Genomic DNA, 13,992 nt, shown 5'->3' with positions numbered 1-13,992 from the left:
TTTCAAGTTATGTTATACAATTTCTGTTGCATTTATTTTGTGAGAATACATAAATATTCTTTGGTCTCAACCATCACATTGTACCTCTGGTTGTATTTTTTGGGTCATTCACTTGCCAGAAGGTTTTTCCAGTCTACAGTTTTTTGCAGGGTCTAAACTTTCTTTCCTCTTTTTGGCAGAATTTTAATGTATTTTGCTCCATCCGTCGAAACAAAAGCAACTCTTATTATCATGCTGCCAGGTGTAGTTTTACAGTCAATCTTTACTGTGCAACCAAGGATTTCTAGTGGTTGCAAACATTAGAAATCGTCTTATGTCTTGAAGGAATTTGCTTTTGGCATTTTGCAAGTCTGGATAACTGTGGGAAAGTATGAGCGTTTAAACACTTTACTGAGTGCTCCACATCCCATAACATAAAATAAGACTTTTTAAAACTAAATTAATCAAGAAAGTGAAGTAATGTTCAGAGTGATTATGCATAATAAATGTATGGAAACAAGAAAGGCTGCACCAGCTTGTGATTCATTTTTGTGTGCTTCACTCAAAATCACGAGGTAAACAACTCAATATTTCATGGAACAAAAATGTTTTTTAGATAACAAGCTGATTATGAGCTACAACTGAGCAGTACTTGTGTTGCACCCAGATTCATCCTTCACCGCTGTAGCATCAGGGCACTGAGGGATAATCTGTAAAAGCAATACAATTGGTTTATGATGGATGATTTCATACGGCACCATCGGCAGTGCCACTGTCATGATTTGTGGGTTGAAACGTTATCTCACAAATTTGGGCATTGAAATCATCACATGAAATTGTTCATAATGATCAACAAAACAAACTAGAGTTCTCATTTTCTCTCAATGAAGGGATAATGAAACTGTTTCTTCACATGCAGAGGAAACTTATCTTGTTATTGGGATATTATGATAATGAAGCATCTCAAGATAAGGACAATTTAAAACTTTCATTTTCAACAAGCGAGCTCAAAATGTTTAAAATGTTTTGGGTGTCTTTATCTGGAGTTGATAGGAAAAGGAATCTGTCATCACAAGAGCTATGATTGAAATATGTTAAGTTTGTTTTCATTATCACAACAACATTGTATTATCTCTAGATAAAACTAACTGTAAAAACCCTTAAGCTTGTGTTATCTCAAGACGATAATATTAAACTTATCGTTTTTTCTAGCAGAATATTTCCTAAGTTGTCATAAACTTCTCGAGTTGTGATTACAATTACAAGGCAACGTTACACGAAAGAGTAAAAGTCTAATCACGACACACAGGAATGTAATAATATGTTAAAACAATGTCGAGATCTTATTATTAGACATAATGAGACAATAAAACCGCCTTCCAGGTTGGTTTGTTTACATGTTTTTTCTAACATGAAATAATAAAACCAGTCACAATGAAATGAGTTTAAAACCTTGTTAGGCTAACGAGATAACTGTTGGTACGACAAAAACTTTTTATTATCTCGAGACAGTGAGAGTACAACTGTAATCAACAAGGTCAAACGTTTGTTAGCTCAAGATGAAACAAGCTTCATGTGTTTTAATTTCAAAATGACCGGATTAGCATGAGGGTATGTTCTCAAGTAAAGGTAGATTTTTCTCAACATGCAACATTTGCACTTACACGTCAAGAAACAGCTTGAAATTCATAAGAGATACAGTATAACTGTTTTTGGGGAAACATATGTAAATGTACTAAAGAGCTAACTTAGACAATGTAAAATACGGATAATCACAACCCCAGTCAAAACCAACATTTTTGCTATCTTAATTATCCTGAGCATTCCAGAAAGTCTTCATAAGCAAAAGGTGTTCCTAGCAATTTTGTGATGTGCAGGCAGCAAATATTCTGGGAACGCTCAGCGCATGCTTTATGAGCCAGCAACAAAGTCCTAATTAGAAGGCTGGCAGACCAGCTTTGGGATAATTTGCTGCATTGTTGCACTGGAGACCTCATTTGAATCCTCTGAGGCAAAATTTGAATTTCACAACCCCTGTCCCCTGTAAGTCTCCCATAAATCCCACTGTCACTCTTACTGCTCCATCTGATGGCCAAGTTGGATCATGTTTGGCTTCGCTTCACACAAAAGTTTTTCATAAGCCCACTTATTGCTGACAAAGCATTACCGTGTGAAAAGTTGTAAATGAGAACAGGTTTGCTGTTTTTGATGAATAACATGTCAACTGTTAATTAAAGATGTTTTATAAGTAGTGACAATTCAGCATTTGAATGTGACTTTCAGTTCTTATAAAAACTAAACTTTACAGGAGTGGTGTCATATCCATTTTATTTCGGGCCACATAAATATAAAGAACATCTTTAGAGGGCCGGTTGTGGCGGAAAGTTTTGATAAAACTTCTCATTAAACTGTTATAATGTTAATAAATGGCTGTCTCTGCATTCAATAAGAACTTCTTAAAATTAAATAACACTAAAAATCTTTTCACCTTGATCTAATATGGTAGAATAGAGGAGAAACTGCTGATTTAATTGATAAAACTAGATTTAAACACACGACTGTAATCTTGAAGGTTGTATTTCTAGAGCCACATAAAAACCTGTGGTGGGTCGAATTTGGCCCACAGGCCTCGAATTTGGCACGTGTGCCTTAGAGGAAGTAAACCCTTAATGGAACACCAGTTTTCCATTTAACACAACCCAAGCTGATATAAAAGACACAGGAGGAAATGAGGTAGGCATGCTTAAAATCTCAGCTGAATCGGCTTGTTGATGATAGCAGAAGTTAGAGGTTAGTCAAAGAAAACAAGAATACACAGCAGAAAATTGTCCCCCGTTTTTTTTTTTGGTTTTGTTTTTTTTCCTTCTCAAACTCACAATTACACACGTACAAGTAGGATCATGAAAAGTAGCACCCAGGGCCCTCTCTGTGCATGTTAAACAATACTCTGGCTGTCAACAATCAGGCATAAATTAGCAGCCGCAGCCTCTACTGTATTTACTCTGGTAATTACCTCCCAGGAGGGCACACGCGCACACAGCAGCAGACACCACAGCATGACATGACGCACTTTCAATGCACTGGAGTGTGTGCAATGTGAGAGAAAAAAGAGAAAGAGAGAGAGAGAGACAGAGAGAGAGAGGGGTCTATACACGTCCCATCAACACAGGGATGTGTGTGCGAGAATGTGCAGAGTAACATATGCTCGCAAAGAGAGAACTTATTTGTCCCTTTGATTGTGCACTAAAGCTTGAAACCATATAAATCAGCGAGCTGATAAAAGTTAATCATTCTCTTCCATTAGGGAACAGCAACCTCTGGGACAGATGGTGACTGATTGATTGGCAGTTCTGAAAGGATCGCAGATTCGAATATCAGAGTTCAATAACAGAAACTGACAAAAAAGAGTGAGACGGCAAGACAGGCGGCGAGGCAGCGCGAGACAGAGCGGCGAAGGAAGAGGAGACATGAGAACGAGGGAGGGAGACGGAGAGAGAGAGACGGGGACATGGGCAATGACAGCCACATGAAATCTCATCTCCATTTTTGACAATGGGGGAACCATCTGAAGAGCAGAGAACAGAGGGAGGAATTTAACTGCTTTCATCTTGTCATAATTATCTCCAAGAAGCCACATGAAAGGAGGAATCTGTGTTTTTTGTTTATAAATTAGAGAACAAGGACAATTTCTGTGACAACTTTGATGGCATTCTTCCTCTGTGCATGGCTGAATAGTCCTGGGCTAATGATCCCTTCTCTTCTTAAAGGAGAGTGGGAAAAGAAAGCACAGATGAAGATTGCAATAAAAACAACACTAAACACAATTTAGCAAATGAGCCGGGAGCTGAGGTGTCATAATCCAGAGAGCATCATTATTATTATTATTACAATTGTTGAGCACTGATATATATCTGTGCATATAAAAATATTTGTTAACATAGCTGCCCGCCGGCACTAACCAATGCAAATACGAAAAACCGTGTCCATGTGGAAAGAGGCTGCAGCACGTTAGCCTTATCCACACTTCAACAAACTGAGTCGGGGTCGTTTCTACGATCCGTGCAGTTACGCTTTCACGGGCAGATCAGCTAATGAAGACTGAAACCAAAGGCAGCAGCGATCAATAGTTCCCTTCAAGACACACAGGAGCACTCCGAGTATCCATCAGTCTCCATCCTGGGATGGAAAGTTAACCACAAACTGAAAATAATAACTGTACGGGTTAGTCTGTGCCTAGTTTTCAGTGCAGTTCCTCAGGCACGTTGCCTTTTTGCCAGGCGCCTGTTTATTTCCTTAGAGTCTAGTTCATTGGGTTTTAAAGCTCTTTTAGGCACAGTTAAATATTATTCCTCTGCAGCAGAGGAACTATACTCTGGGCTCATCCTATCCTTTAAGATCAGAGGACTTCAGTATAGTTCAACATAATGACCAAAATAAGTTTAATTCATCAGCCGTCCACAATCAGATACAACAGTGGGATGAGGTATTTGATTTTCAGCAAAATATGTACCTTGCATAACGGACAGACGTGGGATTTCTGGTCTTTTCTGCCCAGGAAGCATTGGGATTTTTTTTAATCATACACTTAAGTTATGCATACATGCTCTTCATTTAAAGAAAATCTGCTAACCCTTTCAATTTAATTGTACCGTCATTAACGTCAGCAGTTTAGAAAGGCCTAAGGCCCCTCCCTACCAGAAAACTCAGTGGTCTAGTCAAAGTCTGGACTGTCATTCAATTTGGATGTAGACCTTAACCGCACTGTTCAGACTTGAATGACCTCCAAGTCTCTGTAAATGAGAATGGAACAAAATCACACAGTGGTAAACCGCAGTTTTTGTTGCCAATAGTGACACAACTAGTGATCAGGTTTAGGGAGAAATTACTTTCTCACATTGATCCAGGTTGGTTTGGATAGCTTTTTTACCATAATGCATAAAATCCTCCATTGAAAACAGCTTTTTGTTTGATGATCTGAAACAACATAAGTGTGACAAAAAAGGTAAAAACAGAAAGAAAAAAAAATCTCTGTGTAATCTCATACAAAAAAAAATAAATTATAATTTCTTTATGTGGGAAGTACTCCCACTATCTTGTTGAAAGACCTGGTGAGGACACATTAAATATTTTCTGGCAGAGGAACCATATTTTTATGCAACATCTCCTCATATTTTGAAGAGTTCTTGATGCCATGCTCTTCCCATGAAATAGGTCCCACAACATCATGGCTAATCCACCATGATGGTGGTCACCAGTGGTCATGCTTCACATATTAGTCCATTGTTATACATCAAACTGCTTGTTGCTAAAAATCTGGGCTTTCCTTTTTTTTTTGTCTTTACCAGAACATACATCTGGAAGATACTTCATATCCACTTATTAACAGGCAATAAAGAGCTTGTTTTTCCTATTATTGAGCCAGTTTGACTTTTACTTTGCAAGCAAATTCAAGACTTTTTCATTCATTCACAATGAGAAATGCAGCCATGAGGAGTTCAGACCACAACAATGAGAGCCTTTGCTAACTGGCCTGAGCAACAGATGAGAACAATTCAAACCCACAAATACCTCCGGTCTGCCAGCTACTGAACTAAATGATACCAAAGAAACTCTTCATTGAGATAACATCTATCATGCAGTACGTTTTCCTGCTTTTTTTGGCAGATTTCTAATCCAGAAGCTGAGAGGTTCACTTCATGTGGCCAAAGAGGATGTGCAGCTGAGCCAAAACACGAACAGGGCACACCAAATAAAAAACATACACAATTTAAATGACAAATAACCTGTTTAATATGTCATCCTGTGTTCCAAAGTCTTCTAAAAGTTACAGGGATGCACTAAACTGAGCCAYATGTTCTTACTCTCTGCAGAGAGAAACATCTCAGATCATTCATCACTGTCTTATAATAGAGGGGAAAACAGTTTGGAAAGGCAACATATTGCCTCAACATATTGCTGAAAAACCACAGGGACAATGCATACACATCTGCATCTTGTTCCTGTCYCTGCCCAGATTAGCCATCTGTGGCCTGGTCACCTCTGACCTTTTGGCGGAGGCCAACGCCRGTCAGGTTTTGTCTCAAGTTGAGTGTTGTTTCAGACAATCAGGCAGCGTCTGTCTCGTTCTCAGCAGCACAGAYGAATCCGCATGCAAAAAACACGAGTGGCTTTATTTTAATTTCCAAAACATGTTGTTAACAACTCCGGAAATTTCTTTCTAAAYAAACTCAGAAGAAGCTCGCCAGAAATTCGACTCGATCCCGGCYGAGGGTTGCATAGTAAAATGAGAAGTACCCAGAGACATCGTGCAATATGGTAATCGCTCCGCTAAAAGGGAGGCTGAGAGGGCAGTAAATCCAAAACAACCCAGAGCACTGCTGAAAACTTTTCCATGGAAATTACACAAACAAACAGCTACAAAACCCATCAAGGGAAGGAAGACTTAAGGTTTTCCTCCCCACACTTTGTGGTCATGCACATTTTGTTTCCCCATCACCTCTTTACCACCTTCCTTTCTCAGYCTTAATTGCAGTTTACAGAGAAAGGGTAATCACTTGTGAAAAAGGGTGTGTTATTTTCTTGCCCAGAGTGTGAATCCTAAGCAGGCCAATCGCCAGCTCTATTGCTCCATCTCTCCGCTGGCTGAATCTTAATGGCTGGATGGAGAGAAGGAGYGGAGGGGGAGAGAGAGGGAGAGAGAGAGGCTGACAGCGGGGCTTGACATGGGCATTAAATCATGCCCCGAGGAATCCTCCATCCACGGGCTCCTGACAAGCGCGCTGTCATCACGGCCAGGCCACTTCCTATGCCTCTTGACAACACTGGAGCAGAATTAGTCAGAGCATCAGATGTAAATTGGCGCTGTTCAAGGATGATAATGAGCACCAAGATACATGTCGGTGTCACTGACGGGACGCCATCATGATTGGCTGTCCCTCACACCGCGCTCCATTAGGTCTAATGGTATTCAGGCCAGGTATGGGCGTGAGGCGGGAGCAGAGCGTGTGGGGTGGAGGGGATGGGGTCGGCGGGAGGCAGGAATGGACAGGCAAGAAAGTTTTCCGGTGCGATTGGTTTGTTCCACGTCGAAAGGAAAGAGGAAGCTCCCACAGGGTCTGGTCAACTTTCAATAGGATTATTTGCTTTTAAGAAAAAAAGCGTTTTGTGAACTGATCACGTATGCATTTTTAGTTTCCTCTTGATGTTGTTGTCCAGTGCGCACCGACAGGTTTGCCAATGTGCAACGTTGGGCTTAAGGAGGTCAGCTCCGTCATTTTTCCCAGGCTATTTCAGAAATCTCTTGGCTCTTGGTGTATACAGCTTGCTAACATAATACAGTAATAGTTGCCAGTGTGCCATTTTTCCTGCCCATGCTGAGGATCAGCCAGCCAAACCTGCCCCAGATGCATACATTTCCCATAATGAGGCAGGTGGCCTCGACAGACGGCTCGGTCGTGTGGGTGACATCGTGCACACCGGCAGCTCTGGGCATCTGACTGACAGTGCCAGTCTCTTCTCTCCTCTCCTACATCGTCTCCCTTCTCTCACAACATCTTCTTTCTTGCTGCTCTCCTTCGCCTTCCCCCTTGTTCCTTTATTTTGAGTTTGTGCACACWTGTACGTACAAATGCTTTTCACAATGGGGTTTGGCAAAATTCCTCTGCTCTGCCGCAATTTCAGATGAAGATAGCTGAAGGTCATTAATTGAACTGCYGCGGCTGTAATGGCGTAAAACTTGCTGTAATTAAGAGCGAATAAATAATTGATTATGTATATTTTCTTGTAATTGGCTTCTCGTTATCCTTCTACACGCTGAATGCTAATTGATGCTGGGAGTTAATTATCATTTCACTGTGAAGTTAGCGGTTTATCCGGAGAGATGTTGAAGATGAATCACCAAGGTCCCATCATGGCTATTTCTATAATCGCCAAGGTCACCCCCCCCCCCCCCCCSBCMACCCCATCCCTTCCTGCCGGTTCCAAAATGTTAGCAGGGGGGGAAAAAAAGAGGAGTGGTCAGGASAYGGAGTGATACAAAATGCCCTGCCAGCCACCTAATTGCAAGTATTTAGAAAACTAGCAAAGGAAGTGGTAAATGGCAAGGATTAAGCCAGAGGCCCTAAGCAAGAGGATCTATTAGCAAGGATTCCCAGAGGCCTTACTAAACACTTAAAATTAAGTCTGTAAACTAAATGCAAGTCTGGCAACAGAGGCTGTAGGCTGATTTAAAAAAAAAAAAAATGCATACCTTCAGATAAAATACTTGGAGCAAAGCACAGGAAAAAGAATATGAAACTAAATGAGGAAATTTGCATGCAGTAAGAAGTAATTCCTCTCATCAGTGTGGGAAGTAAAGCGAAAGTAATTATAAAATGTCTAACATTTTATCTTTAAATTATTACATTTAATCCGCGTGCACAAGTTTTATTGTCGCTTARTTGTTTTGGAAACTGCTTAACTACTTGAAACTATTAAATTTGATTTGTGTGTCAGCTGTATGAGTATGTCTTCTTTTTCTTTTTTTTTTACTAATTATTTTTTTTAAACTCTCAAATTGCTGAGATTAACTATACAACATAATCTGGGAAACCAGGTGGTGGCAGATCCCATCTCCTGTCTGTCGGTGTTCCAGTGCCAGATGCCCCGGGTGTCCCAGTGGGTCAAAGCAATCGGGGCAATAGCATCAACTGGAGACAGGATGAGGCATCTAGGTTACTATATCTGTATTTATTACCACAAAAAAACCCTTGGGAGGTAAAACACTCCCGCCACTAGAGTCTGATGTGTCTGATTGTGCAAACTTAAAAACATGTCATGCATCACGTCTGAATGATAAGTGTCTTGAAAATAAGAGCTCAAATTCAAAAACCATTAACAAYAGTTATCTTACAAGTTTCATTTTAAATGCAAGCACTTTCAGCGACAGCACGGAGAGCCTGTGTGTGCGAATGTGAAGAGAAAAAGACAGTATAAAAGAGCAAGCAGAAGCTCCAGTCTTCTAATAAGTTGCTCGCTCAGTCTGTACAGAGACAGCCATCGCCCTGTGTGCCAGGCCTTCTTAATGGAGTCTTAATGTGTCCAGCAGTGAACAAAGAAGACCAGAGACTCTACTCCTCTCTGCACTTTTGCCTTATAGGACCCCTTGTATCTGTCTGTCTTGCTGACTGAGGTGTCTTCTGACTTGCCTAATTTAATTTTCTACAAAAGGCCAAGCCCTGGGCAGCTGTGTCAGCATCTCATGAGCATTCTGAGATCTCCGGGTTTTTAGTTTGTCTCCTCTATGCGACTGCTCGTACTCCGACGATCCTGCCAGGAATCTAGAAGGCAGAGATGCTCGTCTGGTTCCCTTAGAAAAGCCTGTGTGATCACCTGCCTCGGCGAAGGAGCATTTAGGGGGAAAAAAAAAAAAACTAAGGGCTTATATGTGTGAGGCTCAAAATTTACAGAAATCCAGAAATAGATTTCTTTGGCAGCTGGAAAAAGACACTACCTGGGGCTTTATGCACTCACAAAATGATATTGGTGGCACTTGGGTTGGCTCAGTGAAATGCTTTCTGTTCCTAGAAAGAATSTGCTTTTATGCTAGTTTTCAGCACCAGGCAGATTTACTGTATTTGCACCGTTTCTTTTTCTTTTATTTCGTTGTTGTTTGTTTTTGGATGTGTTATTTCTGTCTTTGAATGTTTCTTCCCCTGTGTCTTCCTGCTGTTTTCCGCATGTTTAATGTATCAGTCATTCAGGTGGGGAGTGACTGGTACGGCTTTGTCTCTCGCAACCGAAGAACTCTCTGTTTTCCGACTGCGGCGCCAGGTGTAACTGAAATTGACAYGTCTTTCAATACATGGAGGAAATACGTTATTGGAAGAGACATCTTTTATTCTCCAGAACTTTACATCACACGCGATCTTGTCCGAGAGCTCTGATCTGTATCCCTCTGTGGGTAAGAGGGGGAGGGAAGGGCTGCATAGGTACGTGTGTGTGTGTGCGTGCKTGTGTGCGTGTGTGTGAGTAAGCATGCATTAAACACATGAGTCGAAAGGAAATCGATTAGCGCAGAAAAGCTGAAGTTTATTCAGGCAACAACAAAGAAAAAGTTCAGTGGAGATTCCATAACAGAAATTATTTGTAGGTCAGTAATTTCGGTGCTATACGTCCTTCTGCAGCGTCCATGAAATGTACTTCAAAGTTCAAACTGTAGAAACCCATTAATGTGATGTAATCGTTTGATATTTTGGGGGTTTTAAAAGTACAAAAGATCAAAATAATGGTTCAAAATGGACAGAAAGACAGCCTGCCAAGTCGAAAAAGCAAAAGGAAAAATATTTATTGGATTGACAACTTTAGCACAAAAGATGCTTCCCACCTTTCTTATTCTGATTATTCAATGCTAGATCTGTGAAATTATATTTATGAATCTATCAGCTGAGATTGTAGTTGACAATGTAGGTTCAAGCATTGCTTTACATCCAAACAGGAGATTTCAGTCCGTAATATTTTAACATAATGCAGTGTAGTAAAGCCAGAAATGTTTACGAAATGCCAAATTAGTTTTCATTTCAAGTGACAGAAAAGTATTGGAAACATTTTTCAGCAACAGGTGGATGAAGGAACAGCACTCCATTTCCCTATGCTCCATTAAATTATATAAAATGCTGGTGCTTCCTGCACTCTCTCTCATATCTTGTAAAAAGGACTTACTTTTTTWTTTTTTTGCAGATTTAAAATCTTTGGCATATATTGATATCAGTAACCAACCCATCTCTAGAAAAATGACCGTGAAGCTCTCGTGCACATTGCAGTCACTTGTTTTCCGGGTTTTTTGTTTTTACCTCAGAGTGGCCAACTTTATATTATTCCTATCTCGATTTGATGCATCAGATTCTTTCACACATTTACATCCTTACTGTTTATTTTGTACTAATAAACATGGTTATTTTATTTTAAAGGTTACATAAAGGTTTGTTTATGTATTTATAATAAAGAAAATCCTCATTTACCCTGCAACCGTAAAATAAGCCGATTTCCCCCCCTGATAAACTGGTCTGGAGCCGCGTGAAGGTAGGCTGAGGTATTTCAACTTAAGCTGAGTTTGGTCCAAGGTCTCTCCTCACCGGTGTATTCCTTTGTTGTACACAAACAGAACAGATTTTACACTCACTCCCAGTCTTTCTGACTGCCTTGTGGCTTTTCGTCTCTTTGTTGGAGAGTTCACAACCATTGAGGGAGAGCCAAACTGGGGAGAGCCTGAGATGCTGACACAGTAGAAAGCTGCCCCATTGCTTTAATGAGTACACACACACACACACACACACACACACACACACACACACACACACACACACACACGCACGCACACGTATACACATGACTGCTTGGCTATTAGGCTCCAAGAACAGGAGAAAAACTATTTGAAAGTGAATTTTAGATTTCCGGTCGTGGAGCTCTGCCTGGGAGTGGCAGCCAAGCAAAGGCGCAAGCAGTGCACATACACACACGGCGACACGCATGCACACCTCATGCACCTCACTGCTTCAGCCCCGGTTGCTCTTGCACACAGCATGGATGATCAAAAGAGGCCAACGGCTGCCGACCATTATGCCAATGACACTTTGAGTAAGAGTCCAGAGAGCGCAGCGACATGACAGCCATTAGGGATTGAAAGTGGGACTTTAAAGGAGGGCTGAAGGATAACTGTCAGTGCAGAATCAAAGGCGGAAAGTGAAATCTTCATAATGCATTGCAGTGGAGAAAATTCTTGCTCTCCCTGTCTCTCTAAACTACTCACTCAAAAGTATCCCATACAGAGATGCACCGTTCAAATCAGCCCCCCTTTCCAAAAAAAAAAGAAAGAAAAAAAAACACATGAAACAGAGATGAACAAAGGGCTGATGAGGGGAATTCAGAGACTGGCATACTGGTAAATGAAAGCGAACAGCGGTGCGGGCCATTGTGCGGGTGGTAGGCAGATCATTAAGGACTGGACTGGGCTACACTCACAGCAAAGGAGCAAGCAACTGGAGCGCTACACCTCTGTTTTCTCCAGCTTAGATCCAGCTGACAAATGTGATTGAAACAGTATGGCAGCACAATTAGAGCTAATGAATAACACTCTGYGACGGTTATGTGGAGCACTTAAAACTTTGTTGAAAATGCAAACTGAAGCTTTTGTCACAAAGTGTCAAAATACAGCTCCACATGTTTACCACTGAGGCGAAATTTCAGGAATCAGCAACCCGGTCCGAGTGAAACTCCCCGTCCTTCAACTGCGATGTCTGTACTTATTGTTTAAAAAAAATAAATAAAAGGACTAAACAGAGGGCTGCCCTTTTTGTCTGGTTTTTGATAGCTGAAATCAAGGTCTGCTGCTGGCACTGACCAAACACTCCCAGCTTGGCAGAAAACAGCCTCTAATGTGTCTTTCTGTCGCATAATCAGGGATTTCACACTCTAAATCTTTGATCATGGGAGAACCCTCTCTGATGGGAGAACCCTCCAACTGCTACCCCACACATGCACACGCAAACACATTCACACACACACACACACACACCCCTTTGGGTCTCTGATCTCCCTCCAATTAATGATGTCAAATGAGTGTGTTTACAGGCTCATTAGATTACTGCTGCAGAAGTAAAGCACCGCCCTGCATCATCCWGCACACTCTCAGGCATCCAGATCCAGAGACTTGCTCTGTCTTGACACCGTCCTTGGAGGATAGCCTGATGGCAAGGCACCAAAGTGCTAGTGCCATCGCAGTCATAGCAGCGGCTCTGCGCTGGTAGCTGAGCCATGATGGCACCACTCCACACGCTCAGATACACTTACAACAATTTACTAGATGTGCAACCCAGCTGGACCGCTTTGGAGCCCGTTCAGGACGGTGATGCAGCCAAGTAAATCCCCTCAAGAGCTCTTTGAGTTTTGAAGGCTTCAGCCAAGGCCTGGAGACACACTGTCAGGTTTGTGAGTCTTATGGAGACAAAATTAAAGAAAAGGAAGCACGTTTAGAAAGAAAAGGGAATAACGAAAGAGACAGAACATTAAAAAAAGAAGAAAAAAAAGATGGCAGTCGGAGAAGATACTCTTACTCCAGCCGGGAGTTTTTCATGTTTCATTTATTAACCAATTAGTCTCCCTTTACCACTGCTTGTTACCACAGAAAGCAGCATGTAGCCGTTAAATAGAGCCTATGAGCGCAGCTGTGGACAGCACGCAGGCCTGGTTCTGAACTTCTCCACTGCCCCCTGCTGGCTTGGAGGTCAGCCTCAACCTCCTCCAACTGAGAGCGCCACGGGCCGGCACTTTCACCTTAGCACTCAGACAAGGAGCTCGTTCGAGGCCCTCGCTTTTCAACCGGAGGTAATTATGACACTAATGAGAAGCGGAGCAAATCAGAGGGCTGCATGCGGACAGGAAGGCGACTCTGACATGGAGCTTCAATTACAGAACAGTCTGTCTTTGTGGAGCCTGAAGACGAAAGGGTTTGAAAGGAGTTAAAGAGGATAAGGGAGAGCGAAGAGAGGAGGAAGGCATATACGRCCTCTCTAATTCAWATTTAATATCTGCATCTGTGTTTCAGAGCACCGTTAATGTAATCATCTCCTTAATTAGGCAGCAATGATTGTTAATGCAGGAATCGTAAGCAGAATATTTCACATTTGGGAAAAGAAAATCACAATGTACAGGGCAATGAAAAAACTAGTCTTTTTTTAAGATTGCTGGGATTTTACGTGCTACACCAGCAGATTGTGGAGTAGAAGGAAACGGACACTCACTTTAAATTTTTCTTTGCAGATACTAATCTGAAAAGTGTGGCATGAATTTATCTTCAGGCCTTGAAGTGTCARTGCTTTGTAGAATCGTGTTGTCTGTCATTTTGACTGACTAATTTGAAAAAATACAGTCWTAATCTATTTTTCCCTATCCATCCATTTTCTAACGCCCTTGTCCCTTGGTGGGGTTGGGAGGGTTGCTGGTGCCCATCTCCAGCTAGCGTTCCGGGCGAGAGGCGGG

The sequence above is a fragment of the Poecilia reticulata genome, linkage group LG2 (assembly GCF_000633615.1).
Source record: "Poecilia reticulata strain Guanapo linkage group LG2, Guppy_female_1.0+MT, whole genome shotgun sequence".
NCBI classification, from domain to species: domain Eukaryota; kingdom Metazoa; phylum Chordata; class Actinopteri; order Cyprinodontiformes; family Poeciliidae; genus Poecilia; species Poecilia reticulata.
This window is presented reverse-complemented; position numbering follows the sequence as displayed.